Here is a 14,520-nt window from a genome sequence, read left to right as displayed (position 1 = left end):
AAGTACCTACACCTCATTTTAGCCTGTTTTTAGTATTCGTATTGTTATCTGATAAATTCATGCTGATTTAAATGTGCATAGTTTTCTCTGATATCAAAATGTTTCTGTTTGAACCCGTCCTGGTTTTCTTACTACAGAATAAATTTCTGTCATTTCTGTTGGTAAGACCCGTCAAGGTCAGGCTTGGAAACTGGGTAGGCAAATTCTAACTTTTTAAACCTGTACCGATACAGTGTGTTAAATGTACTCCTTTACACCATAACCCATGGTGGTGCTCCAATTTAAGGAGGAAGATACAGAACATACATACATGAATACAAAAAGGAAACTATATGTGACATACTAATTGTATCGATCGGTATCGGATTCGACCCGGAACTTGTTATTTATTGGTTATATTAAATTATGTGGAAAACACAAGGGCCTGGAATGGTGTAATTTTTAATCTACACCATTGTCTTATATTAGTAATATATAAAATTGAATTCTTTGAATCGTCGTGTTTACGTCATGCCGGCTAACAAATTGAACCTCGTTATTTTAGTATTATAGATGCCTACAATAGCACCCCTATTTTTCTAAAATGTAATACACTTTAAAAGAGAGACAAAAGATACCAAAGGGACATTCAACTCATAAGTCGAAAATAAACTGACAAAGCCATGGCTAAAAAAGAAAAAGAAATAGACAAGCAGACAAACAATAGTACACAAAACACAACATAGAAAACTAAAGACTGAGCATCACGAACCCCACCACAACTGGGGGTGATCCGTCGTGTTGCTCGTTTTAGTACAAACCCGGTAATAAGTCTAATTCGGTAGGTCACATTCGGGGAAATAGTTAAGTGATGTTATAATTTTCTTTTAAAGTAGGTTAACACTAAAATACACAAATCAAATTCCTTAAAAAAAGGCTGAATATTCAATACTCGTATGTCGAAAATAAATAGACAACACCATGGCAACAAAACGTAAGACGACGAAAAATTGATATTCTAACAATATCTCTTTATGATTTAATTTTGGATGTAAGACGTCTTCTGATTGGGCTGAAAGTGTTTTGTCTATCAGCTCATACACATAATTTTGTCATGTGACCGTGACGTCATCAACGTTTTTGTCATGATTTACTCCTTAAAAATGGAATATAGAATTAAATTATAAGGACTGACTGTAATATTTTTTAAATAACTCACTACGCGGGTTATTCAGTGTGCACCACATTTTTTAGTGAATCAGATGTGGATACTAAAAAATTCCAAAGATCTTTTAGAGTACATACAATCTAAGACTCTCTCATCTTGCAATAGTATTAAAACATTTGACTTTTCTACACTTTACACAAGTATTCCCCATTCCAAACTAAAAGACAAATTGAAAGAGTTGGTATTACTTTGTTTCATTAAAGAGAATGGCGAACGTAGATACAAAGTATCTTGTCTTGGGGAGGGATAAATCCTACTTTGTAAAGAATCATTCTGATTCAAACAAAAAATTCTCTGAAACTGACATTTTCAAGATGCTTGATTTCTTGATTGACAACATATTTGTTACGTTTGGAGGACGTGTTTTTCAACAGACTGTCGGAATTCCAATGGGAACCAATTGTGCCCTCTTCTTGCCGACTTGTTTCTTTATTATTATGAGGCTGACTTCATACAGGAACTTCTTAGGAAGAAAGATAAGAAGTTAGCAATATCCTTTAACTCTACGTTCCGCTATATAAATGATGTTCTCTCACTAAATAATACAAAATTTGGTGACTATGTTGAACGAATCTTTCTCATCGAACTAGAGATAAAGGATACTACAGATACAGTTAAGTCTGCCTCATATCTTGACTTACATCTAGAAATTGACAATGAGGGTCGGTTGAAAACAAAACTTTACGACAAAAGAGATGATTTCAGCTTCCTAATTGTGAACTTTCCATTTCTATGTAGCAACATTCCAGCAGCTCCTGCATACGGAGTATATATCTCCCAATTGATACGATATTCCCGGGCTTGTGTTTCCTATCATGATTTCCTTGATAGAGGATTGCTGCTCACAAGGAAGCTATTAAACCAAGAGTTCCAAATGGTGAGGTTGAAGTCATCCCTTCGTAAATTTTACGGACGCCATCACGAGTTGGTTGACCGTTATGGAATAACCGTTTCACAGATGATATCGAATATGTTCCTTATGTCGTAACTACAATACCCTCCCTTTTCACGAATGTGACTTACCGAATTAGACTATTTACCGGATTTGTGATAACATAAGCAACACGACGGGTGCCACATGTGGAGCAGGATCTGCTTACCCTTCCGGAGCACCTGAGACCACCCCCAGTTTTTGGTGGGGTTCGTGTTGCTTAGTCTTTGGTTTTCTATGTTGTGTCATCTGTACTATTATTTGTCTGTTTGTCTTTTTTATTTTTTGCTATTGCGTTGTCAGTTTGTTTTCGATCTATGAGTTTGACTGTCCCTCTGGTATCTTTCGTCCCTCTTTTAGGTTATTTCTTCATAGACAGAAAAAATATTACAGTCATTCCTTAAGTAAAATCAAACTTAAGCATAATTTTAAGAAGCCTGGAAATATTTTCGATATTTAATGTAATCAATATATAATACAATGGATTTTATTTTATTTCATTTTCTATTTACAATGCATGCTTGATGGATCCTATTTGTTTGTCCTTTAGAATCTTAAATTGCACGATTTAATTTACTGAATAGAATATTGTTTAAACTAAACTAGTTAATGTTCATTTATTTCATTTACTATGTCAAGATAATGTCTGGCAGCGATTAATTTGCTTGCATTTTCTTTCACAATTGATTTCTTTAACCGATAATGTGTTTAGTTAACATAAGAAACTCTACAAACAAATTTACGACGAGCAACGAAAACCAATTTTAAGAAGCCTGGAAATATTTTCGATATCTAATGTAATCAATATATAATACAATGGATTTCATTTTATTTCATTTACTATTTACAATGCATGCTTGATGGATCCTATTTGTTTGTCTTGTACAATCTAAAATTGCACGATTTAGTTTACTGAATAGAATATTTTTTAAACTAAACAAATTAATGTTCATTTATTTCATTTTCTATGTTAAGATAATTTCTGGTAGTGATTAATTTTATTGCATTTTCTTTCCCAATTGATTTCTTCAACCGATAATGTGTTTATTTCACATGCTCCTTTGGTGTTTATATATCCCAACTCAATCGCTATGCTCCTGTCTGTAGTGACGTTTTGGATTTCAGTGAGTGTTAACTTTGTATTCTTGTAAAATATTGAGGCTGGGCTTTTGTTACCACAAATTGCTGAAACCTTTACTAAATTCTTCCATAGATACATTGATTTGGTTTGCAAACTTGGCTATACCGGTAGAAAACTTATTTCAAACGGAATAGCACATCCTAATATTTACGGTGATGTTGTTTACCGAGCCCTGAAAATTTAGATACGATCCGGGTAAACTTATCAATCCTTTAAATAATCTTATATTAAAAGGTTACCAATTCAACTCTGTAATTAGATCTTTGAATATTGTTTTATTGGTATAAGTATGATTTTGTTATCAGTAAATTAAAACAATACTAGATATTATTGCAATACACATATGCACATTCACGGTACTACAGTCTGTCGATACCTATACTTTGGCATTGCACAAGGTCATGTTTTTTTCTGATTGTAAATGACGTCTTTACACTAAATCCATTGAATGTTGGATGTGTACTGATTGGCTTTGAAGTAGCTGTCAGTAATTGCAAGTACTCTCAGATCTTTACTTTGTGTCTTTTTTTAGGGATGTATAAATACCCTGCCACATCCGGTCTGTGTTTTCTGCTTTGTATCGATCTGATGAGTTTAGCCCTTTTCAACTGATATTTATAGTTTTCTTTTGTTGTACTCTTACACGACTGTCCTAGTTTAGGGGGGTGTTGGCGCCTTCAAACATGTTTAACCCCGCCACATTTTTTATTTTCCTGTCCCAAATAAGGAGCCTGTAGTTCAGTGGTTGTCGTTGGTTTGATTCATATTTGTTTTTTATATATTTGTTTTTTTATTTTTTGAATTGGGCCGTTAGTTTTCTCAATTTAATTATTTCATATTTTATAGCCGACTATACTGTATGGGTTTTTCTCATTGTTGAAGGCCGTACGGTTGCCTATAATTACATTATCCACTTCATTTGAACTTTGGTGGATAGTTGTCACATTGGCAATCATACCACATCTCCTTATTTTCATATTATGTGACAATCAAAACTTTATATGTGGGACAAAAAGGGGGGACAACCGGCAGACAACCTTTGAGGTTTCATGCGAAAAATTTAGTAAAAATATTTCATTGACATCGATGAAAACTTATTCGTGTTGCTTAGTCTTTGGTTTTCTATGTTGTGTCATCTGTACTATTATTTGTCTGTTTGTCTTTTTATTTTTGGCCATGGCGTTGTCAGTTTGTTTTCGATCTATGAGTTTGACTGTCCCTCTGGTATCTTGTGTCCCTCGTTTATTTTGTCAATCAAATCAAAGCCTGCTTTGTTTCTAGAAATTACTTGAAGCTTTAATATTTCATTAATTAAAGTCATCTTTGCAACAATCAAAACAATCATGCAGCCTTTCGGACCATTCACATGGCCCTGTTTACAAATGCAATCACGGTAGATTCGCACTAAATTCCTACGATTTATCTCCAATCCTGTAGTATACATGACAAGTGCTTTCAAAATTATTTTCTAAAAAGTTAAAAAACAAAAATACCGAACTAAAGGAAAATTCAAAACGGAAAGTTGGCTAAAACATATTTTAAATCAATAATTGTTCTATCTTATTATTAATATTTATTAGAAACGTAATGTACCAACCAGTGGTGGATCACCTATCTTCAGTATTGTCCAGAACGCTCTCCCCCAATTAAGATTTCCTTGATTACGTATATCGTTTACTGAATTAAACCCTATACAATGGTATACTTCTTTATATATGTCCGGCATTAAGTTTAGAATTGTATCCTTCAGTTATCTTTTTTACAATCATATGATTGTGTACTCTCATATGTTTGTGTACAATCATATGTTCGTGTACTCTCATATGTTTGTGTACTCTCTTGTCCAACATTGAAAGTTATATTTTCCATCCTTAAGGATGTTCGCTACTCTGTTTCAAAATAACAAGTATCTTAAAAATAAATTTGTTATAAATTGATAGTATATAAATGAAGGAACTAAAAAAAAAAAGAAAAAAATAAAGGGTCCGTGTGCTTGTTTTCGAGATATAAGCCATTGAAAATTTGGCGAGAAATGATTCTCTCTAGATTTTTCATACATTTATCATTGGCACCTTTTTCTTTAAAAAACAGTGAAAAAATAACAAGGATTTTATAAGATTTTCAAATATAGCTTTTTAAACTATATGTAATAAAATTATGAAAAGAAAAGTAGGGATTAGCGAGCAAAATATTTATTAGCACTACATGGATAAAACCAGAGGATTCCGAATATCTGACAAAAATTCAAAAACCAGAGTAGCGAATATCCTTCAATCACATCTATATATCTTTGATAATTATATACAACAACAACAACAACAAATACTTTATTAGAGTCTCATCTCTTTAAAACATTTGATATAAAACACAATATAATAACAACAGATCAATTTTTAAAAGAGCCACTCTAAAAAGAGTTATGAGAGACTGTAACACACACATTAAAAATACATTTATATTACATATATAGCATATATCAATATATCTTAGCATAAAACACTATATATATTTTTGGACTCTATTGTCCACCATTGTTGTTCGTATGGTATCCTTTATAGATATAACTATATATCGTTGCTAATCCTTTGTTTCGGGGTTGCTGATTTATTGATGTCAACCTCAACTCATTTATTTTCAAAACTGTGACAATGACAACATGGGATAGGTTCTTTTCTTTTAAAAGACCTACTAATTTCATTTTACAGGGACTTGAATCTCGGTTTTAAGAAAAATCATTTCCAAATACCATCTTACTAGTGTGTTGTCAAAATCACCCCCGGTTTTAGTGGGGTTTGTGTTGCTAAGTTTTTCGTTTTCTGTGTTGTGTTTTGTGTTCTGTTATTTGTCTTTTGTTCTATTTCTTTTTATGCCATGGTGTTGTCAGTTTATTTTCAATTTAAAAGTTTGAATGTCCCTTTGGTATCTTTCGCCTCTCTTTTTAAGTATTTCAAACTTCAGATGTTCAAGTTTTTGAGGGGTTGTTAAATCAAGTCGACAGTAGTAACGAGTTTCAAATCTCGTAAAGCTATTAAGAAGAGACAAATAAAGGTAACAAACAAAATCTGAGGGACTCGCATGATCTCGAAAAGGAGAAAGACCGGGGGCGTCGATAGGTTAGCGTCTCCTGCTATCCATGCATCATCCGCCACACGCATTCACACTGAGTCAGCATGTCACTATCGGGAAAATAAAGATTCGGTAAAGTTACCGCTCAGACGACTATACTAATCTCTAAAGATTTAAGACTGCAAAAACATGTCACTAATGAGTTGAGACACCGACACATCGTATTGGTCAACCTGTTCGTGATGGTGACCGTAAAACTTATGTAGCGTCTAATTAAACTATCTTCCTCATAATCTTGGAGCAGTTTTATGTAAGGAGCGCCCACCTGTTAATGAAGTCTGTATGGGACGTCAACTGCGAGATCTATATAATAGGAATATGTTATTACTCTCATACAAGTGGGATCTATATAAATACAAACAATTGTTTTAAGATTATTACTATAGCATGTATAGTTTATATTCTTTTTTATGTCCCTTTTTCATTATAATAAACATAAATAAATAAATAGTTAGATGTTTGACAATTTTTTTAATTGTAATTTCCTTTGTGTGTCTTGGCAAATGACATAAAATTACCAAGCAATTATATAGTTATGATAAAACAAATGTCATGTTCATTATTAATTCATTACAATCATTTAAACGTGGTGATGCAATTGAAGGTATCATTGTTAAGGGGGAAATGATGATGTATTTCATACAAATATAATGATTTGTATGAAATGGCAATAGAAATAGAAATGAGTAGTTACAGTTCGACAAGTATCATAGCTGGTTTTCACTTCTTTGTGAATGCTCTTTAGACTTTATGCTGCAGACTTTTATTGTGACCTACTAATAATTGTAAGGATTTAAGATTGGATGATTCTGAGGCATAGAATACAGGTCTTAAATCATCAGATATACCTGGCATAAAGTTTGTTACACCAGACGCGTGTTTCGTCTAATCCAGACACATCAGCAGCGCTCTGAAGAAACGGTTGAAAGGCTTAATCGAACAACGATGTTGAAGAATATCAACCCAAAAAATCCGAGAGATTGTGAGAAATGCGACTAGGGCCATCTATAAATAAGTCAAATAGAATATCACACAAAAGGATCTACTAGTAAATAAAAATTCTTATATACTTATATATTATTGCGTGAATTTATTATTGCGATTTTGTCATTTTAGACCAAATTGCAATTATTATTTTTGCGATCCTGAAAAAATCCCGCTTCATTCATATAAAAAAAAATCCAAAATGCGAGTTTATATTTCATGCAATTACGACCCTGTTGCATATTTTCGAATTTACAGTAAGAAGATGTGGGATGGTTGCCAATAAGACAATTATCCACCAAAGTTCAAATGAAGTAGATGTAAGCAATAATAGGCAACCGTACGGCCTTCAAAAATGAGAAAAAAAAAACACACTTTATGGTCGGCTATAAAAGGCCCTGACATGAAAAATATGAAACAATTCAATTGAGAAAACTAGCGGCCTAATGTATAACATGTATAACAAAACACTTTACGAAAAATAAATATGACAGACATGAACAATCGACATTCACTGAACTACTGGCTCCTGACTCGGGACAGGCACATAAAGAATGTGGCGGGGTTAAAGACGTTTTAAGGCGTCAACCCTCCCCTGACCTTGGACTGTGGTGTAACAGTACTACGTAAGAACAAACTATAAAATTCAGTTGAAAAGGACTTAACTGATGATGCATATTTTAAAAGGGTAATTTAGGTAGCATGATATCAAAAATGGGAGCTTCTCTCAAAAGGTTTATTGTACATAATTTTCCCTGGCATGAATTTAATTCTTATGAACAATCAGTGTGAAGGACAAGTAAAGCCCTAAAATAAACCTCGCGAATACGCTTGGTCCTAGAATAAGTGCCATTTTAACTTTATAGTGTTATTAAGTCTGGTATTTAAGCATGCATTGTATTATCTAAACGTAATTACTAAACATCTATCTTTTGTTTATTTATGAATTTATTGTGACTTAAATATTAACTAGATCTTACATAAATATGTAAGACTCGGAGTTGCGATGGGAACCCTGAAGTGCGATGGTCATTATGAAGTAAGATGGTAACTATGAAGTGCGATGGTCTGCGCCGAAGTGCGATGGTTCTTTCGCTGATGTGCGATGGTCTTTAAGACGTGTGATGGCTAGTTAAAAATCAACAGATGTCTAATTAATATGAGAGTTTGAATTTTTTATTAGTTTGTATATAAATACCAAACATTCAATATTTTGTCCATTTGCAGTAAAAACCATCTTGCTCCTTGATCTCATTTACAGCAGCTGTTTATTTTTTTCGCGTATTTTGTTCCGTTCTGACAATGAGAAAATCCCATACCGTATAGTCGGCTATAAAAGTTACTGACATAAAAAATATGAAACAATTTAATTGAGAAAACTAACGGCCTAATGTATAACAACACAATTTACGAAAAACAAATATGACAGACATGAACAATCGACATTCACTGAACTACAGGCTCCTGACTTTAGTTTTCTATGTTGTGTCATCTGTACTATTATTTGTCTGTTTGTCTTTTTATTTTTGGCCATGGCGTTGTCAGTTTGTTTTCGATCTATGAGTTTGACTGTCCCTCTGGTATCTATCGTCCCTCTTTTGTGATACAAACAAATACCACGTTTTTCAGTCATTGTTATTAGAACTGATTATGTAAGAAAATGATCTTTTATCTAGTGTCTATAGTGGTCAATATCTTGACGATTGTATGAACTACTGCTTTTTTTGTCTTCAGCTATTTACAAAGTACACACTACAACGTTACAGTTACGACTGGAAATCATTTAATGCAATGACTATTTATCATCACTGTTTTTATTTAAACGGATTATACTCTCGATGCTTTACTTTAAAAACAAACGTAAAAGTACTTCGAACAAACAAACTGACTTCTACATTGACATGTGGACATGAAAACGTTGAACTTAAGAGTTTATGTAATCCATCGCACATCAGCATAGCTATCAACAGATTGCGTCACATTCCCACTATCGCAATTCAGTGTGATCAAAAACGCACTTTGGCGTCAAACCATCGCACATCAGCGTGACCATCGTTGTTCGGAGTACCATCGCGGTTCAAAATCCTACACATATATTTCTAGTTTTGTGTTACAACACATGGCGTGAAATGTTTTCTTATTCTAAATAAAGTTAATACATTTTAGTTTAACAAATTTGATGGGTTTTTTTGGTTTATGACATTTGTTATTAGATTCCTCTTATAAGAGAATGAATATCAAACTAATTGCATCTATTGATATTGGAAAATGATTCTTGCTACTGTTTTTTTTTTAAACTGCGAGTGCATTGATAATCAGGATGGACGTAGAAATGTTAAGAGACTAACATTTAATTTTAGTCTATAAAAATCTAAATGGTTAAATCATTATTTCCAGATTTAGTGAATTCAGAATTGTGATGTTGAATTTGTGTGATCGGATGAAATTCACAATAACTTATTATACCGGTGCCAATTCCCCTAAGGATAGCTTTAGCTTTTCCCAATTTGTTTTTGTTGGGAATTAAAAAATTTGGTGTCGATATGAGAGTTTGTTTTACTCCTTCAAACCGATTCATTATTAAACAAGACCGTGTGTGATTACCTGCATTCAATTAATTAACATCTTTACTTATATTCATATGTGACTGTTGATAGAAGACCGAAATATGAGACCACTAGCCACTACGAACCAAAATTTAAAAAAACAACACACAGGACTGAAAAAGGCGAGAGGTTTCTGACTTGGGACAGGCGTAAAAATGCGGCGGGATTAAACATGTTTTGTAAGATACCAAACCCCTCCCTCCTATACTCGGAATAAACAACACACAGCAATACGCACAGTAAAACTCAGTTAAAAAGAAGTCCGAGTCCGATGTTAGAATATGTATAGGTAACAGAAGAAACTAAGCAAAATGACAATGATCAATATAAATTAACAGAGGACTCCTTCGTTAGTGATTTAGTATCATACCATCATAAATCATACGAAGAAAACATAGATACGATGGATACGATCCGGGTAAACTTATCGATCTTTTAAATAAACTTAGTCTAAAAGGTTACCAATTCAACACTTTAATTAGATCTTTGGATATTGTTTTATTGGTATTAATATTGATTTTGTTATCAGTAAATTAAAATCAAACTACATATTATTTTTATATACATATGCACATTCATGTCTCTACAATCTGTCGATACCTGTATCTTGGCATTGCACAAGGTCATGTTTTTCTCTTACTGTTAATGACGTCTTTACACTAAATCCATAGGATGTTGGATGTGTACTGATTGTCTAAGATGCAATTTTGTTTAGTTGTTATTGGCTTTGAACTAGCTGTCAGTTACTGCGAGTACTCTCAGAGCTGTACTTAGTGTCTTTGTTGTGGGGATGTATAAGTACCCTGCCACGCCCACTCTAAGTTTTTTGTTAGATGTATTTCTGCTTTGTATCGATCTCATGAGTTAAGCCCTTTTCAACTGATTTTTATAGTTTGTTCTTATGTTGTACTATTACACCACTGTCCCAGGCTAGGGGGAGGGTTGATGCAATCAAATTAGTTTAACCCCTCTACATTACGTATGTGCCTCTCCCAAATCAGGAGCCTATAATTCAGTGGTTGTCGTTTGTTGCATTATATCATGTTTGTTTTTCGTTATTTATTTTTTACATAAATCAGGCCGTTAGTTTTATCGTTTGATTTGTTTTACATTTGTCATTCCGGGGTTCTATATAGCTGACTATGCGGTATGGGTTTTACTTATAGTTGAACTATACGGTGACCTATAGTTGTTAATTTCTGTGTCATTTGGTCTCTTGTGGAGAGTTGTCTCATTGGCAATCATACTTCTTATTTTTATAATAACCCGTATAATGCCAACACCTGGTAATAGAATAAATGTGTTTATTTCCGATGCAAAGATCCTATGAGTAAATCAATATGAATTCCAAAAAATGCCGTCTTAATGACTTAACAACAGTATCGTAATTATATCCCTCGTAGATGAGTCTGTTTAAAGTTTTTGTTAGCGTTTCAGGTAAATGACGATATATTTGTGCTTTGTATAGAATATTACCATAAAAGATGGGATGTGAAATAACTGAATGTATAAGATGTGTGCACGTTGCTTTATATTTAAGAATGATGTCCTTGTACCGATGATAAAATTAAGAAAAAGTTTTGATATCGAAAACCCTTGTGTAATACTTTTTTTAGTTATACAGAGATTTCGTTAAAATCAAATACGTTGTTACATACACAAGCGAATCGAACAAGTTGGAATATAGAAACATCATTTGATAGTGCCAAGGGAAATCAAATATTTGTTTGTAATTATCCTCTAACATGTCTAAAATGAACTACTACACCAATAGAGAAACAATTAATTGCATCAGTAGTACTTAATCATATTGATAAGTCTCTGCATCTTTTCTAGAAACAGACAACAAAAATGAGTTCCTGGGGAAACAATACAAATTCGGTTATAATCCATGAATAATTTCCCCAGGAAGCAGAGAACAAAAATGTTTCCATGGGAAACAATGCGTATGCAATTGTTATCCATATATAATGTAGCTTAGATGCGGAGATTTACCAACATGAAATATTATTAAATATTAAAAGTACTTCCATCGTTCCTCAGGCTGGACATTAGTGTTGTCCGACACATCTGGTTTAATATTTTTTAACACATAATGAAAGATAATTAAAGGTAAACAATTCAACCATACTAAAACAAATAGATGAGGGTCTGGAAAGGGGTCATTCATATCTTAATTCTTTAATTTTGTATATCATTTTTTCTCTATTCCATATTTATTTTGCCCATTATTCTCTATTCTGTATATTTCAGCACCCCATTATTTTCTATTCTTTATTTTTTTCTATTTCTCTCTATTCTTTATTGTTTTAGCCATTTGTTCTGCATTTTTTATCCTTTATTCTCTATTCCGTGTACCCCATCAAGACCCTCAGATGCATAGAAAAGTGTGTAATTTCGTTTTTTCTACTTTTACCTAACATATTTCAGTGCAGTGAATTTTAATCTGACTTTATAGTTCTAACTGAAGAAGTTTAAAATTGAGAATGGAAATGGGGAATGTGTCAAAGAGACAACAACCCGACCACAGAGCAGACAACAGCCGAAGGCCACCAATGGGTCCTCAATGCAGCGAGAAACTCCCGCACCCGGAGGCGTCCCTCAGCTGGCCCCAAACAAATATGTATACTAGTTCAGTGATAATGGACGTCATACTAAATTTGTTTACATTGAATGTGTATCTTTCTCTTTAATATGTTAAAATAAGAAAGCATAATTTTATATGATAATAACGAATAGTAAAAGACATTTAGTTTGATAAATGAATAGGTGTTCAAAGAACCGTAACTCTGGCATTATAAATATTGCTACTGTGATAGTTGTTACGTTTCAAACCCAACCAAAAACCAGGGGTAATCTCAGGTGCTCTGGAACTGTAAACAAATCCTAGTCCACATGTGAACCCGATGATCAGTCTTCTATGGTAGGTCACAATCGGGGGAAAGGAGGACGGGATTGTGGTAACGAATTTATATCAAATTTCATAAACCACTAAGCACTGCTCACATGTTCTTATTGTCTACCAGTCATCAGCGTGCATTTGTTAACAACCTAATTATCACTAAAACTAATTAACTATACAAGATATGAATACTAATTTCTCCTCTGTGGTTCATGAGTATTAAAAAGTAACAAACAATGCTAAAACTGACATTTTGATAAAATTTTATTGTTTTTGCATTGTGCTACCTCAAACAGAAATTATGTTTCAACCACAATATGATTGACCATTATATATTAGTTTGTCACTAAAATAAATGAAGAAACATATGTTAATGTTCATATTGTGTGATGGTGTGTCAACCGGATTTGACATATATGCGTAGAATACTATACAGATCTGTTGTTCAGTTGTTGTCCTGTGTTGGTGTGGTATATAAGTGTTTCTCGTTTCTCGTTTTTTATATAGATTAGACCGTTGGTTTTCCTTTTTGAATTGTTTAACACTAGTCATTTTGGGGACCTTTATAGCTTGCTGTTCGGTGTGAACGAAGGCTTCGTGTTGAAGGACGTACTTTGACCTATAATTGTTTACTTTTTTTTACATTGTGACTTGGATGGAGAGTTGTCTCATTGGCACTCATACCATATCTTCTTATTTATATTTACAGGTTTTGGCTACCATAAAATACAATGATTTCACATTAAAAGCAATGTACGCATTCTTCTGGAAAGCTGGTTTTTACTCTTGGGTTTTTTGTTGGTATCTTGGTACCATCGTAAAATTTACGGACGCCATCACGAGTTGGTTGACCGTTATGGAATAACCGTTTCACAGATGATATCGGATATGTTCCTTATGTCGTAACTATAATATCCTTCCCTTTTCACGAATGTGACCTACCAAATTAGACTATTTACCGGATTTGTAATAACATAAGCAACACGACGGGTGCCACATGTGGAGCAGGATCTGCTTACCCTTCCGGAGCACCTGAGTCATTCCCAGTTTTTGGTGGGGTTCGTGTTGCTTAGTCTTTAGTTTTCTATGTTGTGTCATCTGTACTGTTATTTGTCCGTTTGTCTTTTTATTTTTGGCCATGGCGTTGTCAGTTTGTTTTCGATCTATAAGTTTGACTGTCCCTCTGGTATCTTTCGTCCCTCTTTTATATTGTCCAAATTCAAGGATGCATTTCGTTTACAATTGAAATCTGCAGATATTAAAAAATATAGTTGAAATCTGTTCCGTGATCTATATATTATGCTTGATGTTAAGAAGTTATCTAAACATGGTTCCAAGAAATGGCTTACGGATATCAATCGTCTACTAGCAGTTCTATTGACAACTTGGTAGAAGATCGAAGAAAAAATCACCTAAGATACCAGGATTACAATTTTATACGTCTACATTAGACCCACCAGTGATAGTGGAATCAAAAAAGTTATTGGCCAACTGAATTACAAAGTTTAAAAGGACTGAAACGTACAATATTTACTGCGTTTTATTTTTATGTTGTGTAATGGTTGTAGGTAACACTCAGTACTTTGTCTCTGTAGTTTTGACTCAAGTCAAGTTTTATCAAGT

This window comes from Mytilus californianus, unplaced genomic scaffold, assembly GCF_021869535.1.
Source record: "Mytilus californianus isolate M0D057914Y unplaced genomic scaffold, xbMytCali1.0.p SCAF_8, whole genome shotgun sequence".
Lineage (NCBI taxonomy): Eukaryota > Metazoa > Mollusca > Bivalvia > Mytilida > Mytilidae > Mytilus > Mytilus californianus.
The sequence above is the reverse complement of the archived record's forward strand: the minus strand, read 5'-3'. Positions refer to the sequence as shown.